Raw genomic sequence first — 26,193 nt, 5'->3', positions numbered from 1 at the left:
AAGATAGACGGAAAAATAGAAGACAATGATTATCATTGACGTGCTTGAATCACTCGTTGAGTTCAATTAACTGAGCCCGAAATAGAATATCAGACGTTATTTGCGTCGAGTCAAAAAATAAAAGTATATCAAATATAACTTTGTGAATTCAGCATTGTTCATCGAATATGTTAATCGAGCTATTTCTAGAATGAAATTAGTCAATTACCCATCAGAAATGATAGACCACCATATCAATCATACTGTCGAAGTGAATTGTGAATTTTCTGAAATTAATTTAGAGTTCACCTCTGTACAAAACAGCACTGGTAGCACTGGTTTGATGAACGTATGTTGATACATTTTGATCGTACGTCGGAGATATGTAACAAGAAAGTATGAAAATTTAACATGTTCTATTAGAACCTTCCCACTACTGGGCGCAATTGAGACTGGCTTCATTTCGACACTGCAATGCTCAAATAGGTTTACATATTTTTAAATTCTTTGCTAAACAATCGGGCAGTTCATAGCACCTGGATGACGGAAGTGGGTTGCTGAGTAATCATTTTATATGCTGCTCAGTTGGCTCAAGTCGATTTGTGCATATGCATAGGTATGATTAAGCTGACCAACTCTGCCGAAAAAATCCGTACACCATTCAGCAACGAAGCACGATCGTTCTCCACGGTCAGGCACACAGTCCGCATGGTGTACGGATTTTTTCGGCAGAGTTGGTCAGCTTAGGTATGATATATATGTATACAGTACGCGACAAAATTAATCGAACACTTGACAATTTTTATCAAATGTACTTTTGATTTGATTAGAGTAATGAGCCAATTTTGGCCCTAACATGGAGGGTACCGCACTATTTCTGAACAATATTTAAAACGCATGTACTGCCCATGACCGCATATTTCTATACCCTTTATTAAAAACGTCAAATCTAACAAATGTAACGGCGGACATTCGGAAATTCGAAAATGCTGAATTTTGTCGCCTACAAAGTTGGCATGCCCGACGATCTCAAAGATAAGGCTATGGCGACGTCTACATGGTCAGTTGAGATTGCTTATCGTGAGTTCAAAGAGAAATCCGATGTTAGAAAGGTTTTTTTGGAAACCAAATGGGACCGACTCAGCAACGATGACCTCGTCGACTCCTTCCGAACTAGTTACATCGCTTGATTTACTTCCTGTATTGCCTGTTGTCGAAGTTGTTGCACATTTCGAGCTTTTTCTTTCTGTTTACTACCAGAACGTGAGAGTAATGAGAACCAAAACACAAGAATTCCATCTGGCGCTTTCTTCTAGTGATTACGATGTCATTGTCCTAACGGAAACCTGGATGCGCGAAGGTATTTTAAACACCGAATTTTCGTCGAACTACGTAATATACCGCTGCGACCGCAACCAAACAACTTTATCTAAGTAACCGTGGTCTGTATCACATCTGCTCACTGATGAATATGAACGGGAAGATCCTCGATCTTGCATTCGTAAACATCTCGGATATCACAGAGCTGCTTGAACCTCCGACTGCTATTCTCAAAGTCTATCCCCACCACAAACCGTTTGTTCTGTAGCTAGATGTGTTCGTACCAATACTGGAGATGATTCATTTCACTCGATTGACGACCTTGACTTTGATCGCTGCAACTTTGACGAAATTTCCGCACTGATTGCCACTGTCAACTGGACTGACTTAGGGCCGATTTCTTCACCTTAACTCTTAAACCAGGTTCACCAGTACGTTTAAACCAGGCTAAACGAGGGTGAAGAAATCGGCCCTTAATGTGTTGTAATGAGCTTGTTGATGCAGTCGCGTTGTTCTACAGCAAACTCTATGATATACTCCGCCAAAAGATGCAACTGAAACGAGTCAACAGGAGGATGGAATTCAAACATCCATGGTGGAATGCTGAGATGCTCTGCGAAGCGGTATTTTCGCCAAAAATCAGACGACAACAATACTACTCTTCGACGGAAAGACGTGTAATACGAAACTGCCCGGAACTCCGTGAGTATTTGAATCGTGTGCAAAATAGCCTTCGTGATCACCCCGCAACATTTTGGAACTTCGTTAGTAGAAGAAAACGATGCGGTAGTACTCCCACTGACGTTTTTCTTGGAAACGCAAATGCGCAATCTCCAGCTGATGCAGCAAATATATTTGCTGATTTCTTTCGCGGAATGTTTAGGAGCTACCATACCGTCCCTCAGAAGAGTATTTGGAAACATTGCCATCGTACCACATACATCTCCCTAGCCCCGTTGTAAATCGAGCCGACGTCTTGAAGGCTAGGACTGCTGTTGATTCATCGAATGGGCCTGGCTCTGATAATTAGGGTGGGACAAAAATAGATTCCAGCTCCGAGCAACTTTTTGGGTACCATTTGGGTCCAAGAACATCTGTGAAAATTCTTAGCTTAATCCCTGAAACTATATTTTTGCGCCCACTGTTTAAAGTTTACATGAGATTTTATATGGGAAAATTAACATTCACAAAATAATTCCTCCAAGAGTCGCCCATTGCTTCCTAAAAATAAACCGTTATGTGGCTTTTGTAGGAAATTTAACAAAGAAACAAAGTCTCGAAAACTGCGAAACGACCTGACGCTTGAGAAAAAAGTTATTAAGCTTAAACCAATTGATGCTCTGACGATTGATAAAATATTCCAATTATATGCAATTTTGTTTTGATCTTCTGTTAATGTGTCTAAATCATTTATCTATACTGTTTGGCCACTTCGCAAGAGTTTTGAGAGATAAATTGAGTCTTCTTTTGTACATAATAAGAGAAAATTAAAGATTTTGTATATAATTCGACCGTCAGCAGCAGTGATGCTATGAAAAGTAAAATTTCCATTAATCTTCAGGGCATCAATCGGTTTTTGCTTAATAACTTTTTCCACAAGCATCAGATCGTTTCGTGGTCTTCTAGACTTTGTTTCCTTAACAAATTTCCTATAAAGATCAGACATCTATTTATTTTAGGAGGTAACGGGCGACTCCCATGTAATATTTAAACCGTGGGCGCAAAAATATAGTTTTACCGATCGAACTAAAAATTTGCAGAGTTGTTCTGGGAGCTAAATGGGACCCAAAAAGTTACTCGGAGCGAAATTTAATTTTTGTCATATAACCATAATTTTCAATCGTTCTCTCGCAGAAGGCATTCATCTCCTGAAAAGAAACTGCAATCGTTAATAAAGCTGTAAATATTCACAACGTCGAAAATTACAGTTCAAAATTAAGTTCTCGAAAAGCTGGTCAACATCCCACATTGTCTCGCGGAGTATCAGCACGGGTTTGTCATGAAACGATCAACAACTTCTAACCTGATAGCTGACATTTCTATGTCGTTTCCCGCCGTCGAAAAGCGTGTAACTTAATGGCTGACTGGTAACAGTCTTATCTTTTCGATCGCTCGGCATTCGCCAGTAGAAAAACCACGCGCTCAAGTACATTCAGAACACCCACAGATGTCCCGCAAGGCAATCATCTTGGCCCGCTTATTTTTATTTTGTTTATTAACGATATCTGTGGTCATATCAATTCTGGGAAATTGCTGCTCAAAATCTTCCGAACTATCGCTTCGACACGTGACGCCGTTTTGTTTCAAGAAGATTGTATAATGAAATAACGGTGCACGTTTGGAATGGAAGTCAACGCTTATAATTGCAAAATAATTAGTTTCGGACGCTTGCATGCTCCAGGACGTTACAATTGAAAGCATCGACTCGATCCGTCCCTTGGGAGAACTCATCGATAGGAAGATGAGCTATATATATATATATATATATATATATATATATATATATATATATATATATATATATATATATATATATATATATATATATATATATATATATATATATATATATATATATATATATATATATATATATATATATATATATATATATATATATATATATATATATATATATATATATATATATATATATATATATATATATATATATATATATATATATATATATATATATATATATATATATATATATATATATATATATATATATATATATATATATATATATATATATATATATATATATATATATATATATATATATATATATATATATATATATATATATATATATATATATATATATATATATATATATATATATATATATATATATATATATATATATATATATATATATATATATATATATATATATATATATATATATATATATATATATATATATATATATATATATATATATATATATATATATATATATATATATATATATATATATATATATATATATATATATATATATATATATATATATATATATATATATATATATATATATATATATATATATATATATATATATATATATATATATATATATATATATATATATATATATATATATATATATATATATATAGAGAACGGCAAAAGGCGCTTCTCGAGGCAGTCAGATTTGTAGATCTCGCCATTTACTGTGCCCTTTGTCACGAAAGGCTCACTCCTCAGTCCGCAAGAGCAGATGACCTGCCAAATGAGATATTTGTAGGCGAACTTCGACATTTTCTTCTTCTTAAATTTGTCGTCCACATAGAACTTGCTCTTGCCGGTGAAAAACTCCAACCCCGGAATTTGCTTAAAATCGGCTTTTATATGCGTTTCGTCGTCCATCACACAGCAGCCATATTTTGTCAGCATCTTCTTGTAGAGCTTCCGTGCCCGAGTTTCAGCCGTCGATTGTTGCCGCTCATCGCGGTTTGGGAAGTTCTGTATCTTGTATGTATGTAGTCCAGCTCTCTTCTTTGCATTCTGGACGTAGCTCTGCGACATGCCGATTTCTTTAGCCAAATCACGGCTTGAGACGTTGGGATTTGCTTTAATCATCCGCTTCACCTTTCCCTCCGTCTTTTTGTTTTCCGGTCCCGGTTGTCTTCCAGCTCCTTTGCCGTGGTCCAACGTCAACCGCTACTGGAACCGCTTCAACACTCTGGAGACGGTTGAATGGTGAATGTTCAACATTTTTCCCAACTGCCGGTGCGACAGGTCAGGAAATTCCAGGTGTTTGGAAAGAATTTGTTCTCTCGACTCGCGTTGGTTCACCTCCATTTTCGTTGAATCGAAAAACACGACTTCGAGTTTGACAGCATGTAAACAATACACATCAATGAGAAAGTGTGCAAAATTTGGTTGATTTTTACCCAATGGTAAAAAAGTTATGCCCTGTTGAATATGTCGCAATAATTTCGTGTTCGCCCTTTAATAATATGTTCAAACCTCACCCGAATAGAATTTTACAATAGCATTTACCCTACAATCATAAAACAATAAATATTATAGTTATTACTGTTTGAACATTGTTCGACGCTGAGTTCTCGCAGTAGATTCACAATAAAATTTCATGCAACAATCAAATTTACTGTTCAGCAAAAACTGATACAGTAAATTCACATAAAATTTTACTGTTTACGAGAACAAAATGTATGGAAAAAATCGATTTCCAATGTTAAGATATATAACCACCCCCTTTTTTACTGTAAAAGTCGATTTTACATTGAAATTTACTGTAGAAACGTTTAAGCTTATTGTTTTTGTATTCAGCATAACACTAGAATTTGCTGTAAATTATCGTAAAATTACTGTACTGTCACAGTGAAAATCATGGATTTGTTACTGTACATTTCTATTCGGGTAACCAATAGGGTGGGGCATTGTTAAACGGAAAAACGTAATCCTAACGACATCAACCGAGCATTTTCAATTTTACAGACTGCAATTTTTCTTGCAGTACGCAACTAATTAATTAGAGGTATAGTCCAGGATATGCTGAACAACTTTGCCGCAGGATATAAGGTGTTAGAATATCTCTAAAACAAGTTATAGCTGTTCAAAGCACGATAGTTCGAATTAATTGTCAAAAATAATTTTCTTTGCCAACACTGCCGGTGTACCGATGATATTTCACATAGCATACCGAAATAACATCATATATTTTAGATTTATCAAATTGGTATGTTTGTATGAATTATTCAAAAGCCTTAGCTCAATTTCATGGGCATAAATAGTCCTATCAAATCATAATACATCTTAAACTGTGCAATCCTCTGACATATCAACTCAACATCAGTTGATTCAGTCTGTCACTTTACTTCCATTGATATAAGTCGATTCACAGCGATACATTGTGCAAATATTTTAAAATAAGCAGGACATTGTGCAAATATTTTAAAATAATTTATCAGAACATTCCAACTCGACAATATTTCAGTTATTTCAGTTCGAATGTCTATATTTTAAAGCCAACCCCTCCCCCTCCCCAAACTACGCCCGAATACTCAAACATTACGCCCCTGAAATTGAGCTAAGGCTTTTGGTTAATTCATCCAAAAGCTATAACTTGTTTTAGAGACATTCTAACACCATACACCCTTCGGCAAAGTTATTCAGCATATTCTGTACTATACTTCTATCTAATTAATGTCATAATGTCATACTGCAGGAAAAATAGTCTGTGGAATTGAAAATGCAATAAAGTAGGTTTTCCCATACTAATTTCCATACAAATTTCAAACGCAATGCGCTACGCCGGGTCAAAACCAATCGACCCCAAATCTTTGCACAGTTGCTTGGGACCTCAAATGGAACCAAAAAAGTGCTGTGCTGAAAAAATGATTATGGTGGGCCTAATAACCAAGCAGGTTTCTTAATGTGGAGTTCCCGCAATGACTCTGCAATTTCCAAGTAACCAATAAGCATAATAACGTAGCCCAATATAGGGCACTCTTAAAAAGCCGCTAAGCCATATATTCTGATATAATGCCAGTATTATACCAGTAAAGGCGAAATGTTGTGCTATTACTGTGCAGAGATTGACAGCCCGTTTTTGTGGCACCTACCTTGATACCTTGTTGGCTACAGCGTCATCTCACTAATGGCGGGCGTATCGTAGAGTTCCATCTTTGTCGGTCTTAGGCGGCGTTCTTCCAGTTCCCCCGCTCGTTCAGGGATCTCATATCCTCTTCCACTGCGTATAGCCAACGTGTGCATTGCCTCCCACGAAGTCTGCATCCTCTTGCTGGTTCCCTGCTGAATATTGTTTTCGCAATTCTTTCTTCCGACATTCGTACCACATGATTCGTACCACATTGCTGGTCTGTCGTATTTTATCTGTTTAACAATATCCGTAGTTTTGTATACTTTGTACAACTCAAAAAGACAGGAGGACGTGAACGCAAAACATGTTTGATAAGTTTTTTGAGTCGGCGAAGTGCGGACATATTCAACGTGAGCGAACCATTATCGTCCAATCTGGAAGAAGCCGGAGAAATACTGAAAAAACAAAAATCGCTCGCTGTCGTTGTCGGTAAGCAAGTGTATCCAGGCTACCAAATTGAGCAGTGAAATCGATCGGTGTTTAAAGAAAGTCACAGAACGAGGACAAACCTTGAAGACATTTGGCATAATGTGCACGGTGCTACCAACTGTAAGGAGAAGGAAAAATGGTCGGTGTTAAGTCAGACCGTACTAAGTGACAAAATATTGATTTCGAGAAAAACGGGTTTCAAGTTTGAATCGCAGCATCCTCTACGTTATAATTGGAAATTTTTTTAGCCACAATTCTTGTTTTTGGTTACAAATTTTAAATCTGGTAAAAGTCGAATGTAGCTGAAGAAATTCTTTATCCGGTGTAATAGTTATCTCATTTTTTGATGTTTTTCGACTTAGTCCGGTCTGACTTAATACCGACCAAATGTGAAACCGAAATCAAGATTCCCTTCGTGGAAACAACCCCAGTAGCTGTATCAACCCAACTGCCAGCCGCGGTGGCTCAGTTGAGTCAACAGGGCGGTACTACGATTCTCCCGGATCTGATCGGCATCAGGGCCAGCACCACTATTGAGCAGTAAGGGGCCATTTGGCCAAAAATTGCCCAAAATTGACTCCCCCTCCCCCATGTAACAAATTGTCACAAATTTATCCATCCCCCCTCCCCTTGTACGTAACAAATTCCATAGAAATTTTTTTTTTCTTCAGTAAAACCATGTTACGTAATGTTCTAGCTTACTCCCCCTCCCTTATATGTAACAATATGTCACAATTTCTTGGACCCCCTGCCCCCCCCCCCCTAAAAGCGTTACGTAATTTATGATTGGTCCCTAAGTCTGCATAAATTTCTCTCAGCCTTATGCAGTATGCTTCGCTTTTTTAGTGGGTGGGTCAGCTAGCCTTTTTACATTTCTTATAAAAGAAATGTATATAATTCGCTCAAACTTTCAAGATTTTTTTCCGAAGCCCGGAGGGACGAGCCTTATATACCAATCGACTCAAACCAATTTTAAATGAAAGGCCTATCACCCAGACAGATTATTAAGGGGTTATATACAAAGTTGGATCTCAGAAAACCGAAAAAAATTATTGAATATTCTGAAAGTACATACTTTTGAAAATATCTGTGCGAAATTTCATCCAGATCGGAGCACCAGATTTCAAACTACAGCCGTTCGCAGCGCGCAGGTTCTTCCACAAGTGAAGTTAACACAAAACTTTAAACGCAACTATCTCGGAACTGTTTTTTTTTGAAAGTACCGTTGCGGTGAACGTGATATCTCAAAAACTATTCATCCGATCTTCATATTTTTTTAAAATTGTTTGTATTAATATTCTCGTGTACTTGAACGGTTCCTTTTTCATCCAATAATTTTCTATTCTTCGCAATGAATTTTTGTTTAAAATTTTAAACACCAAAGAACTCAATTTTTTGGTCAACATGTTTTTTTTATCGGAAAAAAAATTATTGAGAAACCGATCCGTTCAAGTACACCACAATCCATTTTTCTTCAATAATCTTTTTACTTTTTTGATTTCTGTTGAGCGGTTCGGCTTGGAAAGCGTTCACCGGAAACCTCTGCCAAAAAACCACGTTTCGGGGGATAGGCTATAACTTCACCAATCTTGAATATTTTTTAATTCAATCTGTTTTTTTCGAACTTCAATTGTACTATTAACGAACTGTTTTTCGCTTTTACAAATAAAATTTGCATAAAACACTTTAAAAAAATCACGAACTTGGCTTTTCGGAACACTTTTTCGCCACAACTTTGTATATTAACCCCTTAATTATATTTGGACAGCCTATACGAATACCTTTCGTATGAGCTATAGATTGTTGAAATCGGACTACTATAAAAAGAGATATTTATCATTAAATATGGACGAAAGATTTTTATCATTTCCCATGGCCACAAATAAGACCAAAAACAGGCAATCTATTTTTAACGCTAAAACGGCTAATTTTAGGTCAATAGTAACTTCGGAGAATGTAATGGATGCAACATGGCCTTTCTTTTAGTATTATTTTTTTGCTGATTAATCTACCTACGAGGGAGATATTTTCATACATTTTCTTGGAAGCGATTGTATTGAACTGATGTCTTCAGCAAATTTGTAGCTCTTACTTTTGCGAATAACTTTACTGAAGACATCAAATATCTATTTTGAATACTTTAAAAGTTATAGCTTGTTGTTTGTGGATTACCCTTTGTCGCCTATTTATTGTTCAATCTAGTAGTAAAACATTCAAATTAGCCAAATATTATTTCGATAAAACGAATTTCGTGTTTCTTTTTTCTATGTACAATTCCTAGAAATAACCGCCGAACAATGCCAAGTTATCTAGATGGATCTTGAGCACTTATCGGTGCTAAAATGTTCATTTGCGCGAACCTTCTGACTGCAAATTGTCTAACTTATAAACATCGGATCGATCTGAAACATATCTTGGAAAATGAAAAGCGATATAAATAACTCCAAGCAACAGCGTAGCCAAGAGGAGGCTTTGGGGTTTAATACCAACCCCCGCCCTTCCAAAAAATAATAGGATTGAAGTTAAAAATGTATTGATGCTGACTGATTTAATAATGTTTCTAATTATCTTATCAGAACATTGATAGCCTGTTGTTTTAAACATCATGATGACTTTTGTAAAATGGTCAATATATCAACATCAAATACCTGCATGTAAACATTATAATAGAAACTCATTCCAGAGTGCTGAAAACCATCATAATCTTTAGATTTCCTATCATAATGAGCTCACTTTTGAACGGATGTACTGTAATATGGATTAGGGTCCTTTTTAATAGGAAGCGAAGTTGGAGTTGATTTAATATCTATGAAGCATAGAACTGCTCACCAAAAAATTGCATAACTTTCAACATTTGCTGAAAATGTTTTTATTTTGGGAATGCGCTGAGTTGAGACGAAAAAGTTATAGAATTAATTACGAGAATAACACTTTCCTAAAGTAGGGAAATTTATGAAAAATGGCGTTTTCCATTCGACTCTAACAGGTCTTGATCGATTTTTGTTAACATTTGATTTTTGTTGTATAACCCATTATATGAATAGGTAAAATAAATGTTCGTTATGTGTACAGGATATCAAAATATTTTAGGCAATTTGTATTTTCCTTTAAAATAAATTATTATGATTTTACTGTTTATGATAAATCTCTTCTCCATAATTTTACAACTTCAAAGCTGAGGGTTTATGCCATTTGGACAGTAAGTTCGATTTTCACCAAACCCTCCCGAAACCGAATTTCTGACTATGCCACTGAGTTCAAGTAAGTAGTAACAAAGTCTACGCTCGCACACAAGAAACTTCTTCGAATACTGCCAATTGTCAGCGTCATACGAAAATATGCTTTATGGGTTCTAGTAGACAAACGAGGCTGACTTCAAGTAAATGCTTTCTTGAGCATATTTTCCTTATCTTAAAGATGCAAATATGCAAAAATAAAAATTTCAAGCGATTTTAAATTTCCTGCTGAAAGAACCTCTTTAAGGGAAATTTATATTAAATATTCAGAAATAGTTATGAGACTACATCAAGGGACTAAAGAATATTTTATCAGCTTCGGTTTATTCTAAAGAAAGAAAGAAATATATCCCGAATTAGTAAATGTCCACATTTCGTCAGGCTAAAATTCACCATGGGGCTGATAAAAACGGATCTTTGCTGTACTTACTATTCACTGTGTCCCACATTAATCGGTACAACCCAGGAGAATACTTTTTTCAATTGTATCGAGCTACAGCAAATGTTTGGTTGAAAACTACTATTATTTTGTCAACTTCTTCTTTCAAAATTTGGCGAGCCTACTCCCATACGTGCGATAGTTCATATTAAAAGGGTACCCTAAATTATTTGGTATACTTAAGGGTTTATATGTTTCGAATTGAGAAAATACAGGAATTTTCGGAATTTTCCCAATACAATATTACAAAAGCTTTTTGACTATCAGCACCGGTGCGTAAGCAAATGCGTGTGTATTTTGATTACGCTAAACGATAATATTTTATTTAGACACCCGTTTTCGCACCGGTCGTTGGTAAATAGGTTGCCAAAATAATAATCTGTTTTTACACCGGTAGTTGTTATTATAGTTACGTTACATTTTTTTGCAATCATGCAATAAAATAATCGTTTTTTAATGATATGGACTTTATTCAGCGAAAAAAATATTGCTAGAAAGAAAATACATTTATTTATTGAATTTAATAAAACCATTTCAGTAACAAACATCGTTCTCTTTTCTAAAAATATTTTATTGCAATGATTGTAAAATTATTCAAACTGGAAATGTTTATTGAGATTAAACGTTAATTATTGTTTCAATGAAAAAAATGCTCATACCATTAATTTTTCTGTTTGAAGCAATAAACATTGTATTATTGAATTGAATAAGACATTTTTTTGTTCCAATATGCTAAAATTCTCTATGTGATAAAAATTCTAAGAAATGTTATGGGTTCGGAACGGACAACGAATTCTAATAACTAATGTTTACCCAGAAGTTATTGTCTGAAGCACATACTACGGCCGCTCTGAATAAGGAGTGTAATGAAAAGGATCTCATGCTAGATATTACAAACAAACTTGCGGAGAAGGAACCTTTACGACCATTCAACGATTGTTTTGCGGAAACAGTTTATACGAACGATCAGTTTCGAATACGCTTTCGTTTTTATGTATTTCGAAGCCTTTGAAGAGGAGCTAATACTATATTGAAAAACCAGAGAAAGTTGGGTTTTACCAAATTATACGGAAGCCATCTGACGTACGTCCTTCAGACGCTGCAGTCAAATATATTCGGATGGGAGAAAAATTGCGCGTTAATGTATGTGAGCCATACCCCAGGTAATAGACGTTTACACTGATGTTTACCTAAATTTTGTAGCCCAAATGTCCATCAGCTGGTTACAGTCCAGCGTACCAAGTATCCATGAATAAGCCCACTATTCTGCGATTCAAAATTGCCTTTGAATATACTTAAAACCCAGATATGTCTACCCGGCTATGCATATTGTAGACAGCATAGCCGGGTAAACATATCTGGGTTTTAAGTATATTCAAAGGCAATTTTGAAACGCAGAATAGTGGGCTTATTCATGGATACTTGGTACGCTGGACTGTAACCATTCGAAATGAAAACATTACTGTACAACTTGGGCGGAACAGTACACAGCAAAACAAAAATAATTAAGTAATAGTATTTTATGCGTGGCTTCAATAATAATATTAACTTGCGTAAAATGCGTTGTTTTCCTAGGTTGATACACGGAGCACGTTGTTATAGTAATCATATCTCATCTAACTAACCTAGAACTAGAATCAGGAATCAGTAGCGACTGGTTCAAATAGCACGTTCCCCATGTTGATCGGAGATTTGTGCTTAAAAGACAATTATCAAAATTCACATTGAGAGGAAGTTCCAAACCAATATTCATCAAACACATCTAGTGCTCGTGAACAAAAGGAGTATCGTCAACTCTTTCGTGACTGCTGTGAATTGCGCTGAACCAACAATAGTTTCTCCGGAATTTCCCCTCAATGTGGATTTTGACCCATACCAAAAGTAATTTTACTTTTGCTATTAATAAATGACATCCATTTCAGATTGTATGTGTAAAACATATAACTATAATTTTTAAGCAAACAACAATTAGTGTCTGTGGTATTATAGAGTCCCGTACAGAGGAATGCGCAACGCTGCCTAAAATGATGCCATCTTCTTTGTTTCTGGCACCCATAATTTTTGCTGTAACTTTGAGTGACTTCAACCGAGTTACGCAATAAATTAATATGGAGTGAATTGAAAACCCACTGTTTCGTGGCTTATAGCACTTTATTCTTGATACTATTCCATGTAATTTATTTTACATTGTTACAAAAAAGCATAATAAACTGAATACAGTGTCTTGTTTCGACGATTGAAATATTTCGCCATGATATTAACTAACTAATACATTTCTTGCATGTTTTCCGAAAGAAGAATATTTGTTTACTTTGCACGATAGGTAGCCATCTGACTGTTCGATAGGTAGATTTGGGTTCACTCTGTGCGAGCCTTTATAACATAAACAAGGCCTTTGGCAACAACATAGTATGAAATAAGGATTTGTGCCCTCCTGTACAAAGACTAGTTTTTACCAACAAATTTTCGCTCTAGTGAGAAATTTTGGTTTTTACCAAATTTTCCTCCTTAGGGTGAAATATAGCATAGTGCTTTCGCATAGGCCTGCTAAGCCAAGACAAGTTTCGGCTTCACTTGTGTCTCATCGGCATAAACAGAACTTCTGCTCGAACGGGACATCACGATTGATCAGTCGTTTGATTGAAACACATAGTGTGTTTTAGTTTTAAGGGATTTGCGTCAAGCCGGCGCTAATCTATTCCGACAATGTGTTAGTGTCGGTTTCTGATGAGGCGAAGCCGAAACGCAACATAGTATGAAATAAGAATTTGTGCCCTCCTGTACAAAGACTGGTTTTTACCAACAAATTTTCACCCTAGTGAGAAATTTTGGTTTTTACCAAATTTTCCTCCTTAGGGTGAAATATAGCATAGTGCTTTCGCATAGGCCTGCTAAGCCAAGACAAGTTTCGGCTTCACTTGTGTCTCATCGGCATAAACAGAACTTCTGCTCGAACGGGACATCACGTTTGATCAGTCGTTTGATTGAAACACATAGTGTGTTTTAGTTTTAAGGGATTTGCGTCAAGCCGGCGCTAATCTATTCCGACAATGTGTTAGTGTCGGTTTCTGATGAGGCGAAGCCGAAACGCAACATAGTATGAAATAAGAATTTGTGCCCTCCTGTACAAAGACTGGTTTTTACCAACAAATTTTCACCCTAGTGAGAAATTTTGGTTTTTACCAAATTTTCCTCCTTAGGGTGAAATATAGCATAGTGCTTTCGCATAGGCCTGCTAAGCCAAGACAAGTTTCGGCTTCACTTGTGTCTCATCGGCATAAACAGAACTTCTGCTCGAACGGGACATCACGTTTGATCAGTCGTTTGATTGAAACACATAGTGTGTTTTAGTTTTAAGGGATTTGCGTCAAGCCGGCGCTAATCTATTCCGACAATGTGTTAGTGTCGGTTTCTGATGAGGCGAAGCCGAAACGCAACATAGTATGAAATAAGGATTTGTGCCCTCCTGTACAAAGACTGGTTTTTACCAACAAATTTTCACCCTAGTGAGAAATTTTGGTTTTTACCAAATTTTCCTCCTTAGGGTGAAATATAGCATAGTGCTTTCGCATAGGCCTGCTAAGCCAAGACAAGTTTCGGCTTCACTTGTGTCTCATCGGCATAAACAGAACTTCTGCTCGAACGGGACATCACGTTTGATCAGTCGTTTGATTGAAACACATAGTGTGTTTTAGTTTTAAGGAATTTGCGTCAAGCCGGCGCTAATCTATTCCGACAATGTGTTAGTGTCGGTTTCTGATGAGGCGAAGCCGAAACGCAACATAGTATGAAAAAATATAGCACAGAACAAGTAGCCGCTAGCCGGCGCTACTATCGGCCAATAGGCTTCCAGTAATCGATACATGAACTTTGCGTGCACCTATGGGTAAAGTAAAGTTCAATCGGAAATTCTGGTTGGTTCTAATTCGTATTCGTAATTCGTATTCCGGCTGATTTCCCGAAAAAGCTTTAACTAAAAACTATATCTCGGATTGTTACTTGTTATAAATTTCTGTTATTTTAACTACTAACGAGACCTAATTTGTAAAGCAATACGTTACAAAAATTGTGTTCTGTTATAATCTTGTTATTTCATTCTGATCGGGATTCCGGCGCCAATAACACAACTAATTCTAATTACAATCGGTTGTATCGCTGGAGCTGAAATACTAACCACAACTACATCTACTTCAAGAAATACACATTAAGTGCATACCCTGGAACAAATTGGTACACACGAATTTGTGGCAAGTTAATACAGATATATATTAACTGAATTCAACATTTTGTCGTCGATACGGTAATTCCAAAGATAGAATCAAATAATGAGTTATTGCTCAAAAATTATAAATTTGATTCCAATTTATCAGTATGGCAAATGACATAACACGGAATCTTGCTTTTAAACAACGGTCCTGCGGGGTACTGCCAAATTCCTAGCGTCAGCGATAAGATTTTTTTCATAATTCGAAGTAGCGTACTGTGTCTCCAACTTTTAACTCAAACAATTTGAAATTCTATTAGATCTTCGCCTGTCAAATGCATTAGCATCGATGCGATGAGCTGAAGCGACAATAATGTAATGTAATGTTCAGATGTGCCCTTTTGAATATCATCGATGTATTTCCCAAATCAGTCTTCGAATTGTTATATTTGTTTGTCTGTGCTTAGAACGAGCCAAAGCATCCTCAGGTGTTTGCCATGGCCTAAAACGGGTCTTAATCATAGGTAGGTTAAACAGTGGAACGTTCGAAAATTTTTGAACGTGACGTTCGCTGCTTACCAAATTGGTCATCAAATCCGCATCCATGTATCCACAGTTTGCATAAAATTGTCGGAGTAAGTCAAAAACTATTGCAACGAATTATTAACAAAAGTGGCTACCCTAGAATTATAGGACATTTCCACATTGTTCGACGCGGAATACTTCTAGTAAATTTATAATAAACGTCTTGAAACAAGCAATTTCATTGTCCAACAATAAATTATAAAGTTAATTAACATTTCGTGTTACTGTTTCTAAGATCAATATTAGAAATGTTAAAATGTATTAAAAATATCATTTTTATAAGTTAAGTACAACCACCAAACCCCGTCTACTCCCGCCCTCCCCTTATTTACAGACTAAGTGAATTGAATTCCAAGTGCATTCACGTTCATGCATTTCACTATACTGCCTATGATCGCAAGTCAGTCCCATGAAGATAGGAAATCCCATAGAAAACGGGGCAAATAAGCGATCTTGGGTAGTATACAGTCGTGATTCGTTGGTTGGGCCACAGCCTTGTCCAACTAACGAATTTGATTCGCTAGTTGGACCGACTGACAAATGTCAAAAACTCTCCAAAGGAGATGTTGGCAGTTTAAATGCATCTGTTCTTATCTCTAAATATTGTCAGATTGATTGTCAAAGTAAATTTTTTTTTGTTTTTTTAATAGCCCGCCTCTTACCCCCACACCAAAAAGCTCACAAACGGAGCCCCCTGGTAGTGGACACATCAGTTCTCAGCGTACAAAAAAAGGTCAGCACAACAAAACAAAGTTACGAATCGCGGAAACGCTGAGAACAAAAAAAAACAATACGAGACCGACAAAACACAAAATTTGACAAGAAGCTACGGCGAGTACCCAGCGGAAAAGAATCCTTTTAAGGGTCCCATCGTAGCTTTGCAGGAAGCTCATAATAATTTAAATTTATTTATTACTTATTGCTAGAAAAAATGCATTTATCAATTGCTTTTATTAAAAAAAAATGTTAACCAATTATAGCTAAAGGAATAAGCTCGATTGGTGATGAACAAAGTTTATATTAAAAATTCTCCTATTTTATTTTTTAAAATTAGTTTCAATTAAATTTGGCACGAGATTTTGACGTTCAGATGCTTTTTAGTTGGACAATGGTCCAACTAGCGGAGGTCCAACTAAAAAGCGGTCCAGTTAAAAAATGTCCAACCAGCGAATCACGACTGAACACCACCACACAATATTATCCCTCGAAAATATGATGAACCACCGGATGAAATGAGATGGTGATGATGTAACAGGTGTGATCTGTGTCCTGCCATGTGTACCTATTAGCAATTAAATCCAGCGTTTTTGAACTAAGCGCTGCAGAGTGTGTGATAAACCGTTATCGTTGTGATCTTCTTTTTACTACTGGTCCTGAATTAAAAACTTTGCGCGAGAAAAATACACGCATTTTCTTTCTTCTCGGATCTTAGTTTCCAGAGTCCCCATAATCATCACCATTCTTTCTTCTCGGATCTTAGTTTCCAGAGTCCCCATAATCATCACCATTTGTTCGCAGCGATTTTCGATTTTCGTTGGACACTATCATTAGCTTTCGTATTGGCTTCCACATATAAAAATTTTCGGGCTTTTACAAGCTTCAAAGCCAATGAAATTCCGCTTCTTGCTAGCATCCCATCAATCGGATCCTGGGACACATCATGCCCAGCTTGACATAATGCTACATCTTCCAGTTCAATCCAAGCTGCTTAGATGCACTAATTTTTACTTACACGCAGAAAACATACAGCATAATAAAAACTGTGGGTAATTGAATACAAACAAATACTGTTCATTGTATCAAACGACAAAATAATTGGTGTGAATCGAAGTTTGAAAGTATATTTTCATTAAAGTTACAATAAACTTTTAATTTCAATAATTGTTTTAATTTATGTAAACTTTAAAAAATTGTTATTGAATTCAATCAAATCATTTATTGTCTCACAATCGATAGTTTTATTTATTGAGCTCAATCCATAATTTTATTTAAAATAAAAATCTTTCACAAGTCGAATCAAAATTCACGCAGAACACTTCTGCATAACATTTATCGCGAGATCCTATTTTTTACATTTTCCTTTGTTTTGCCGTCGGTTGGAAGAAGTTACCAAATATAGACACTCGCTGTAAACCGAAACGATAAGTTTCCATTTCCCAACCTGTTTACCAACTGTCGGTGCGGTGTCGTGTTATGATGACGGTTAGTAAATTGCTTATACCCACGCCCGGTGCTGATAGTCTAAACAAACTTTCTCTAATAAGGTTGTAAAAATTATAAAGTATTTGATAATGCTGTTGTAACGGCATATTTGAACATTTTTAATTGTATTATTTTTATGATACCGAGTTGTCACCGTTGTTCCACAATGCAGTGGTGTCTCGAATTGCTGAACTGAAAGGCAGCAAAATGGTGGCTCAACAGACGCTTGCGTTGGCGTCTTCGTAGCGGGTTTTGGTTCCATCGCGTGCTCGTGCGTGATCTCTTGAGTTCGAAATTAGATAAAATGGACATTGTATCGTTTACCTGAATTTAAATAAGCCGACCTTAATGTGGATGTACAAATTCCGTCATACATGCACCTGTTATACACATAATATGATTCAACAGATCGTTATAAAATTGTGTTTGTAGCAGCATATACGATGATATGTCAAACGTTTTCCCAGAGGACCGAGTACTTTGTTTCGTAGTGTAACACATTCTATAAACTTGCAAACTTCACGAAGAAATTCGTATCATATCATCCGAAGAAACATAATTCAGCTTTTTGTTCGTGGCTGCATTCCCAAATGTGCACCCCACTTTGACAAGTTGTCTGTCCATTTTGACATATCATCAGTCGTGTCAATTTTGACAAGCCGTTCCTTCAGTCTCAATTTTCACATCGCGGTAGGCGTTTATTTCAATTCTCAACTCAAACATTGAACGTCAAATCATAATTTTTGATTTTCTCCTTCGAAGAAAAATCCTAGATCGGTTCGAGTCGGCATAATGGATACAGCCGATTGTAGTTCCAATTAATAGCGACACAAGTACAGCACATATAATATTCGAAATCGTGTTTACGTTAATGGCCTTCAATAATCGGTCCACTAACAGCACATAATACGATGACCATTCGATCTTATAATTTAATCAGGCGATCGCTATACTGAGGAAAGCTTATCATAACTATTTTTGCCTTTCTCATATAAAGAAAGGCTATGCAATCACTGTAAAAATCGACTTTTTAACGGAGGGCCGAGTGTCATACGCCATTCGATTCAGTTCGTCGAGATCGGCAAATGTCTGTGTGTATGTATGTATGTGTGTGTGTATGTGTGTGTGTCATTTAAACTCACACAATTTTCTCAGAGATGGCTGAACCGATTTTCGCAAACTTAGTTTCATATGAAAGGTATATAAAGGTATTCATATAAAGGTATCCCATAAGCTGCTATTGAATTTTTAGTTGATCCGACTTCCGGTTCCGGAGTTACGGGTTGAAAAGTGCGGTAACCCAGCAAATTCCCATACAAACTGGTACCACCATGATGTTCAAATGATGTAAAACATATTAAAATTGATGTAACATTACTCTAGTTTGCGGGTCTGGATCACTAATGATCAATCAAAGCAGCTTTGACCACATTGGCCACCTATGACAGTTCATGACGCCCCCGGGGAACCCGCCAAGTTCCTAAGCTAATATCACACCCATTCCCCAACGAATTCTCTACCGATTTTTACAAACTTGATTTCAAATGAAAGATACAGTAATACCATTGACTGCTGCTGAATTTCATTCTGTTCTGACTCTTGCTTCCGGAGTTACAGGGGTGTTAGTAAGGATACACTGGAATTTCCCATATAAATCGGTACAATCGTAATACCCCAGAGGCTAAAAACTATTGAAATGGTCACCAAATTACTTCTAAACGCAGATCTAGATCACTGATTGCCAATCAAACATTCTTTGAATATATTGTCCACTATCGACGATTCCGGAAGTCCGGAATTCCGGGCATATTCCACAAATAAAGTCACATTGGTTCTTCGACTGCATATTTTGCCTTCCATTTGAACCGATTTTCTCAAACCAAGTCTCAAATGGAAGGCAAAATATGCAGCTGAGTATTGCATCAGAGCCCCTCCGCCCCCCCGCCTTGCCCTTACATCTCCCTCCTTCATCACTACCGTCCCCTTGGACCACCCTCACGCCTGCATTTCCTTCATCCACCCCGTATACCAAAATAAGATGAAGGATTTCTGACGCATCCTCCACTCCCACTCTACTAACCCCCCATTCCCTCCACTTTCAAACCCATTCCACCAACATTTCAAAATATAATCACATGAAGATAACATTGAACTCATGCTGATTAAGCTAATTAAATACTATTCTTTTGCCTTTCTCATATAGAAAGGTTACGCAATTGCTCCAAAAACCGACTTTCTAACCGAGGCCCGGAGGGCCGAGTCTCATATAACATTCGACTCAGTTCGCCGAGATCGCAAAATATCTGTGTGTATGTGTGTATGTATGTATGTATGTATGTATGTATGTATGTATGTGTGTGTATGTGTGTGTATGTGACCAAAAATGTCACTCATTTTTCTCAGAGATGGCTGAACCGATTTTGACAAACTTAGTCTCAAATGAAAGGTGCAACGTTCCCATAGGCTGCTATTGAATTTCTAATGGATCCGACTTCCGGTTCCGGAATTACAGGGTGATAAGTACGAACACGCAGAAAATGTCGATTTTAATAAATTCTGCAATGAATGTATAAAGGTGAAATTTTTTCCAAAATATGACCACAACTGCTTCGATTTGTAGTATTAGGTCACTAACATCCATTCAAAGTCTATTTGGCCACATTGGCCACCATCCTCAGTTCCGGAAGCCCCGGCGGAAGTATCCAAATTCAGAATAACATTCACATCGGTTTCTCGGAGATGGCTAGACCAATTCGACTAAACTTGGCCTCAAATGAAAGGTATTGCGTCCCCGTAAATGGCTATTTAATTTCATCCCGATCCGACTTCCGGTTCCGGAGTTACAGGTTGCGGCGTGCGATCACATAGCAAATTTTGATTCAAACCGATACTCCGATGAAAGCAAAAAAGGTAAAAATTTCGATAAAATGTCTCTCAAACAACTTAAATTTGCTGTTCTAGGTCACCGACGGCCAACCAAACTTTCGTTGACTACATTGACCACCATAGACGGTTCCGGAAGTGCCCGGGAAAAGCGGCCATCTTTCAAAATTTATGAACTCACATCAGTTTCCCGGAAATGGTTGGGCCGATTTTCACAAACTTAGTCCCAAATGATAGCTATAATATCCCCATAGATGTCTATAAAATTTCGTACGGGTCGCTTATATGGTTCCGGAAATATAGACTAAACCTCATGAAATTTCAGAAATCGAATTCGTATTTTTGATGCCAAACATCTTTAAAATGCATGAAACGTCGAGATTTTATGTTATCTCGAAAGAAATTTTTTTTATAAAAATCGACTTTTTGGGACTTTGCCGATTTCACACCTTTTTGCCTTTCTCAATAGAAAGGTATTACAATTGCTCTGAAAACCGACTTTTTAACGGAGGCCCGGAGGGCCGAGTGAAATATACCATTCGATTCAGTTCGTCGAGTTCGGCAAATGTCTGTGTGTGTATGTATGTGTGTGTATGTATGTGTGTGTGTGTATGTGCGTCTGTGTGTGTGTACGCGAACACAATCTCACTCACTTTTCTCAGAGATGGATGAACCGATTTTTACAAACTTAGTCCCAAATGAAAGGTGCAACGTTCCCATAGGCTGCTATTGAATTTCTAATGGATCCGACTTCCGATTCCGGAATTACAGGGTGATGAGTACGATCACGCAGAAAATGTCGATTTTAAGAAATTCTGCAATGAATGTATAATGGTGAAAATTTTTCCAAAATGTGACCACAACTGCTTCGATTTGTAGTACTAGGTCATTAACAGCCATTCAAAGTCTCTTTGGTCACATTGGCCACCATCATCGGTTCCGGAAGCCTTGGTCTCAAATGACAGGTATTGCGTCCCCGTAAATGGCTATTTAATTTCATCCCGATCCGACTTCCGGTTCCGGAGTTACAGGCCTAAGCGTGCGATCACATAGCAAATTGTGATTCAAACCGATACTCCGATGAAAGCAAAAAAGGTAAAAATTTCGCTAAAATGTCTCTCAAACAACTTAAATTTGCTGTTCTCGGTCACCGACGGCCAACCAAACTTTCGTTGACTACATTGACCACCATAGATGGTTCCGGAAGTGCCCGGGAAAAGCGGCCACCTTTCAAAATTTACGAACTCACATCAGTTTCCCGGAAATGGTTTGGCCGATTTTCACAAACTTAGTCCCAAATGATAGCTATAATATCCCCACAGATGTCTATAAAATTTCGTACGGATCGCTTATATGGGTCCGGAAATATAGACTAAATCGTCCGGTCACATATGAAATTCCCATATAAGCCGGAACTCAATTTTTTTTCAAAGGGGGGACCCCATGAAATTTCAGAAATCGAATTCGTATTTTTGATGCCAAACATCTTAAAAATGCATGAAACGTCGAGATTTTATGTTATCTCGAAAAATTTTTTTTATAAAGATCGACTTTTTGGGACTTTGCCGATTTCGCACCTTTTTTCAGTTCAATATTACCATGGCTGTTTTTTCTTTTTCAAAATTTTAGAACTCGAATAATGATTTATTTTCCTGTATATAGTTGTCATGTGATGTATAATAATAAAATGTAATATATGCATTTAAAAGTTTTTAATGAATATAAACAACGCACACATTCTCGTGATTCATGATTGAGAAAGGCACAATTGCACCGCTAGGTGGATTAAAATAGGTTTTTTTAATTGCTTTTGCTACAAATTTTTATCGAAATTCGCGCAGATCTTTAACAAATATTGCTAAGGTACACCGAGCAAAATTTGCATTAAATTTCCATAAAAACGTCTTATGACTTTCAGACATAAGGATTTTAAATGAATTTTATAAGGAATGGCTGACATTTCTCGAGCATTTTTATAATCAACCTTGAGAGCATATTAGGTTTTACACCAACCGACAAAACCCCACAAAATGAGCAGAATGAACTTCGTTTGACAATTCTCGGTAATTTGTTCACATGGGAGTAACCTGGAGTAACGTGAGTTTGAATTGAGTTCTTGTCGCTCAGTTTCACGAACACTTCTGTGGCTTCCAGGTTGAAAACAATCCCGTTTGCTTTTGCCGGCTTTGTTTATTATTTTCCACCAGCTAGTGATGTAGTATTTGTGTCATATGACGTGTACGTACATGAGCCGTAAAAAAGTCTATGTAACAGATGGGCACCCGTTGCACTCGAACTCACGCAACGGACAAAGTAAACAAACTACTCAGAATTAGGTTCTTTACTGGCACAGTTAACCTCACTTTTCTTGACAGTTCGCTTGTACTGTTTACATGCCGCCCTATTTTGCGCGGCGTGTGACGTGAGACGACTAATCTCACCTCACTTTACGTGACTTTTCTCACCCTATTCTGAGAGTCGACTTTTCTCACCCTATTCTGAGAGGTGAGATTCCCCATTGCGGTTAAATGGGCGTCTCACGTCACCCGAAGTGAATCTTCAGAATTTAGTGAGAAAAGTCACGTAGAGTGAGGTGAGATTAGTCGTCTCACGTCACACGCCGCGCAGAATAGGGCCAATGGGCCTAGAAAAAATTGTGGACGTCTAGATTCGCTCGAAGAAAATCGTACAGAATTTTTCTAAGTCCATGTAAACAGTACAAGCGAACTGTCAAAAATGAACACTCAGTTCATTTGTGGCGTCAGTGTAAAGTATTCAATTGTCAAACATGAACGTCATTCATCATGAGTTCATTCGTGTGGTCATCTTGTAGAACTCAATTCGGGACAAATTAATCGCCAAGAGTAGATCCCATCAGAAGATTGAAGAGAAAACTCTCATTAAATATTAAAATTTGTACATAATGAGCAACGCTTCGTCAATATTTCCTGGGAAACTAAGCTTAGACAACTGGGAAACTGGACTTGACAACTGAATGATAATGATTGTTACTTCCCAAATGATTTTGATAATTATAAAATACCATGTAAACTGATTTAATGCTCACAGTAATTTATTCAATAACATAAAAAACAATTTTGTTGCAATTTGACTAAAAATCTCACTTCTTTTGCTTCAAACAGCGGTAATCAAAAAGTGCTGGCCTGAAACTATTAGCTCATGGTTGGCCCTCCAGGCCAGTACTGAATTCATAAGAAACAATTATGAACTTTTCACAAAAGTGACGTTTATGAAAAACAAAATACAATTTTATAGAATCAATAACAGATATCAAACGGGTTTCAAGGGAAAAACTTATGAAATTCTTAAACGCATATATTGGAGCGAAGTCACAAGACTGTTTTATGAAATACATTATTTGTACGTCTATGGAGTGCATGAAAAAGGTAAATGAATTCATAAGCCTGCCTATGACATTCTAAAGCGTTCAATGGCATCGTCAGAAGGCTGGTTCATATGCCGAGACTCAGAAATTCTCAGATGCTTTTGGTTCGGTGTACTGTTTTGTCATAGAAGATTGCACGGTTTTCCGGGTCATTTCAAACCGAGCTTTATTGATTTATTACTAATCGTATTGTATGTCGTCAGATGAGATCTCATAGCTAGCTTTCAAACAGCTGAGAATATGCTTATGAATTTATTGATCAGCTTATAAATAGATACGCGAATAAATTGATAGCAACTAAAAAGGTGATTGAAAACAAACTAACAAATTTGACGTTTAACGCTTGAATTTAGGACATAAATGAGGGTACACTAAGAAATAAAAATATGCATAGTTAGCCTACTTTCTATTCCCGTCTCTTTTCTTCTGCTGTGACTTTTATGCATTTTCATGCGTATATTGCTAGTAAGCATTCAATGAGTATATAGACTGAATATGTCCAATGCATAAAATTTACAGCAGAAGAAACGAAAGGCAGATAGAAAAGTATGCATAAATGAAATTCTGCGTGTAGGTGAAAGTTGTGAAACTTGTAGCTTGTCAAAATTGACATTACTGACGAAATGTCAAAATTGACACTGGACGAACAACTTGTCAAAGTAGAGTGCACATTAGCCTGGCCCAAAATACCTCAAATCTCCTTACACCTGAATAGGATAGTTTGGGCGGCCAATAAGCTTCCCTGAAAATTTCAGCTCATTTGGTACACTGGAAGTGGTTCCGCAAATGGCTCAAAGTTTGCATGGAAAAAATTGACCAAATGTATGGAGAAACGCATCAGTTTCACATTTTCAGTTCTAGGTGGTACTGTAATCGATCAATGTTTTTCGTGCGAAGAATGAAGAATCCTCTTGTAACAACAAATCGACTCGTGAAGACTGCAAATCAATCCAACAAAAACCGTCAAAGTTCTAAGCGCGCAAAGTTGAGGGTGTCATGGGTTGTAGTTGGGGTGGCTCTATTGAAAGTGAAAAAAGCGGCTTATAATGAACGCACGATTCGCATGGGGTAGATAACTACATGAATTTCAACTTTCAATAACATGAAATTCTGAGCATTTGGAAGGGTGGTATGCGTGCAAAAGAATTCGCTATAAATTGATATTAATTCCCGAATTAATATTTATTAAAATAAGTAATTTCTTACTCAAGCACATATCAAGGTTTTGATTTCGAGATTAAATCTATTTATTACGACGTCATTACAACACTTTGCACTAATTTTCCAGTACATATCGAAAGCCGACGGTTTTTACTAGAATATTATGCAAAGAGTAGAGTAGTAAATGTTTAAATGGCCGAGTAATGAACAGAAATAGAAAGACCCCAAAGAGAATCTCTAATTGTTACTTACGTCCTATTCTAAATTTTCTCTAGATTTAAGGTATTTTTGGCCAGGCTAGTGCACATTTTAGAACGCAGCCTTCAGCAAAAAGCGGAATATCAGCATCTAATAAGCAAACATCACCTCCTTCACACAACGCACTTCGAACGAATTTCGCATTCGTCAACAAAATAAATTCGATAAAATTAAAATTATTTTTTAATTTAATCATAAATTAATTAGCACATCCCGAATAGAAATGTACAGTAACAAAACCATGAATTTCACTATGACAGTACAGTAATTTACAATAATTTACAGTAAGTTTTAGTGTTATGCTACAATACAAAAACAATAAACTTTAACGTTTTTACAGTAAATTTCAATGTAAAATAGACTTTTACAGTGAAAAAGGGGGGTGGTTATGTATCTTAACATTAAAAAAATCAATTTTTCTCCATGCATTTTTTTCCCGAAAACAATAATATT

At 36.6% G+C, this 26,193-nt stretch overlaps 1 protein-coding gene across 2 annotated transcripts in view; it reads right to left on the bottom strand.

Moving 5' to 3' along the window:
- LOC131677754 (protein dispatched) overlaps positions 1-26,193 on the bottom strand; it is a 40,099-nt gene that overhangs the window by 11,436 nt on the left and 2,470 nt on the right. The window contains exon 1 of one of the 2 annotated variants that reach the window (XM_058957777.1): positions 6,900-7,441. The exons of the other annotated variant lie outside the window; for it this stretch is intronic. The gene's annotated coding sequence lies outside the window, so the exon portion shown is untranslated. Of the gene's footprint in view, positions 1-6,899; positions 7,442-26,193 lie in introns of those variants that run through there. 2 annotated transcript variants of the gene reach the window in all.

The sequence above is a fragment of the Topomyia yanbarensis genome, chromosome 1 (genome assembly GCF_030247195.1).
Source record: "Topomyia yanbarensis strain Yona2022 chromosome 1, ASM3024719v1, whole genome shotgun sequence".
NCBI classification, from domain to species: domain Eukaryota; kingdom Metazoa; phylum Arthropoda; class Insecta; order Diptera; family Culicidae; genus Topomyia; species Topomyia yanbarensis.
Note: the sequence above shows the minus strand (reverse complement) of the source record. Positions and strands in the feature narration are given on the sequence as shown.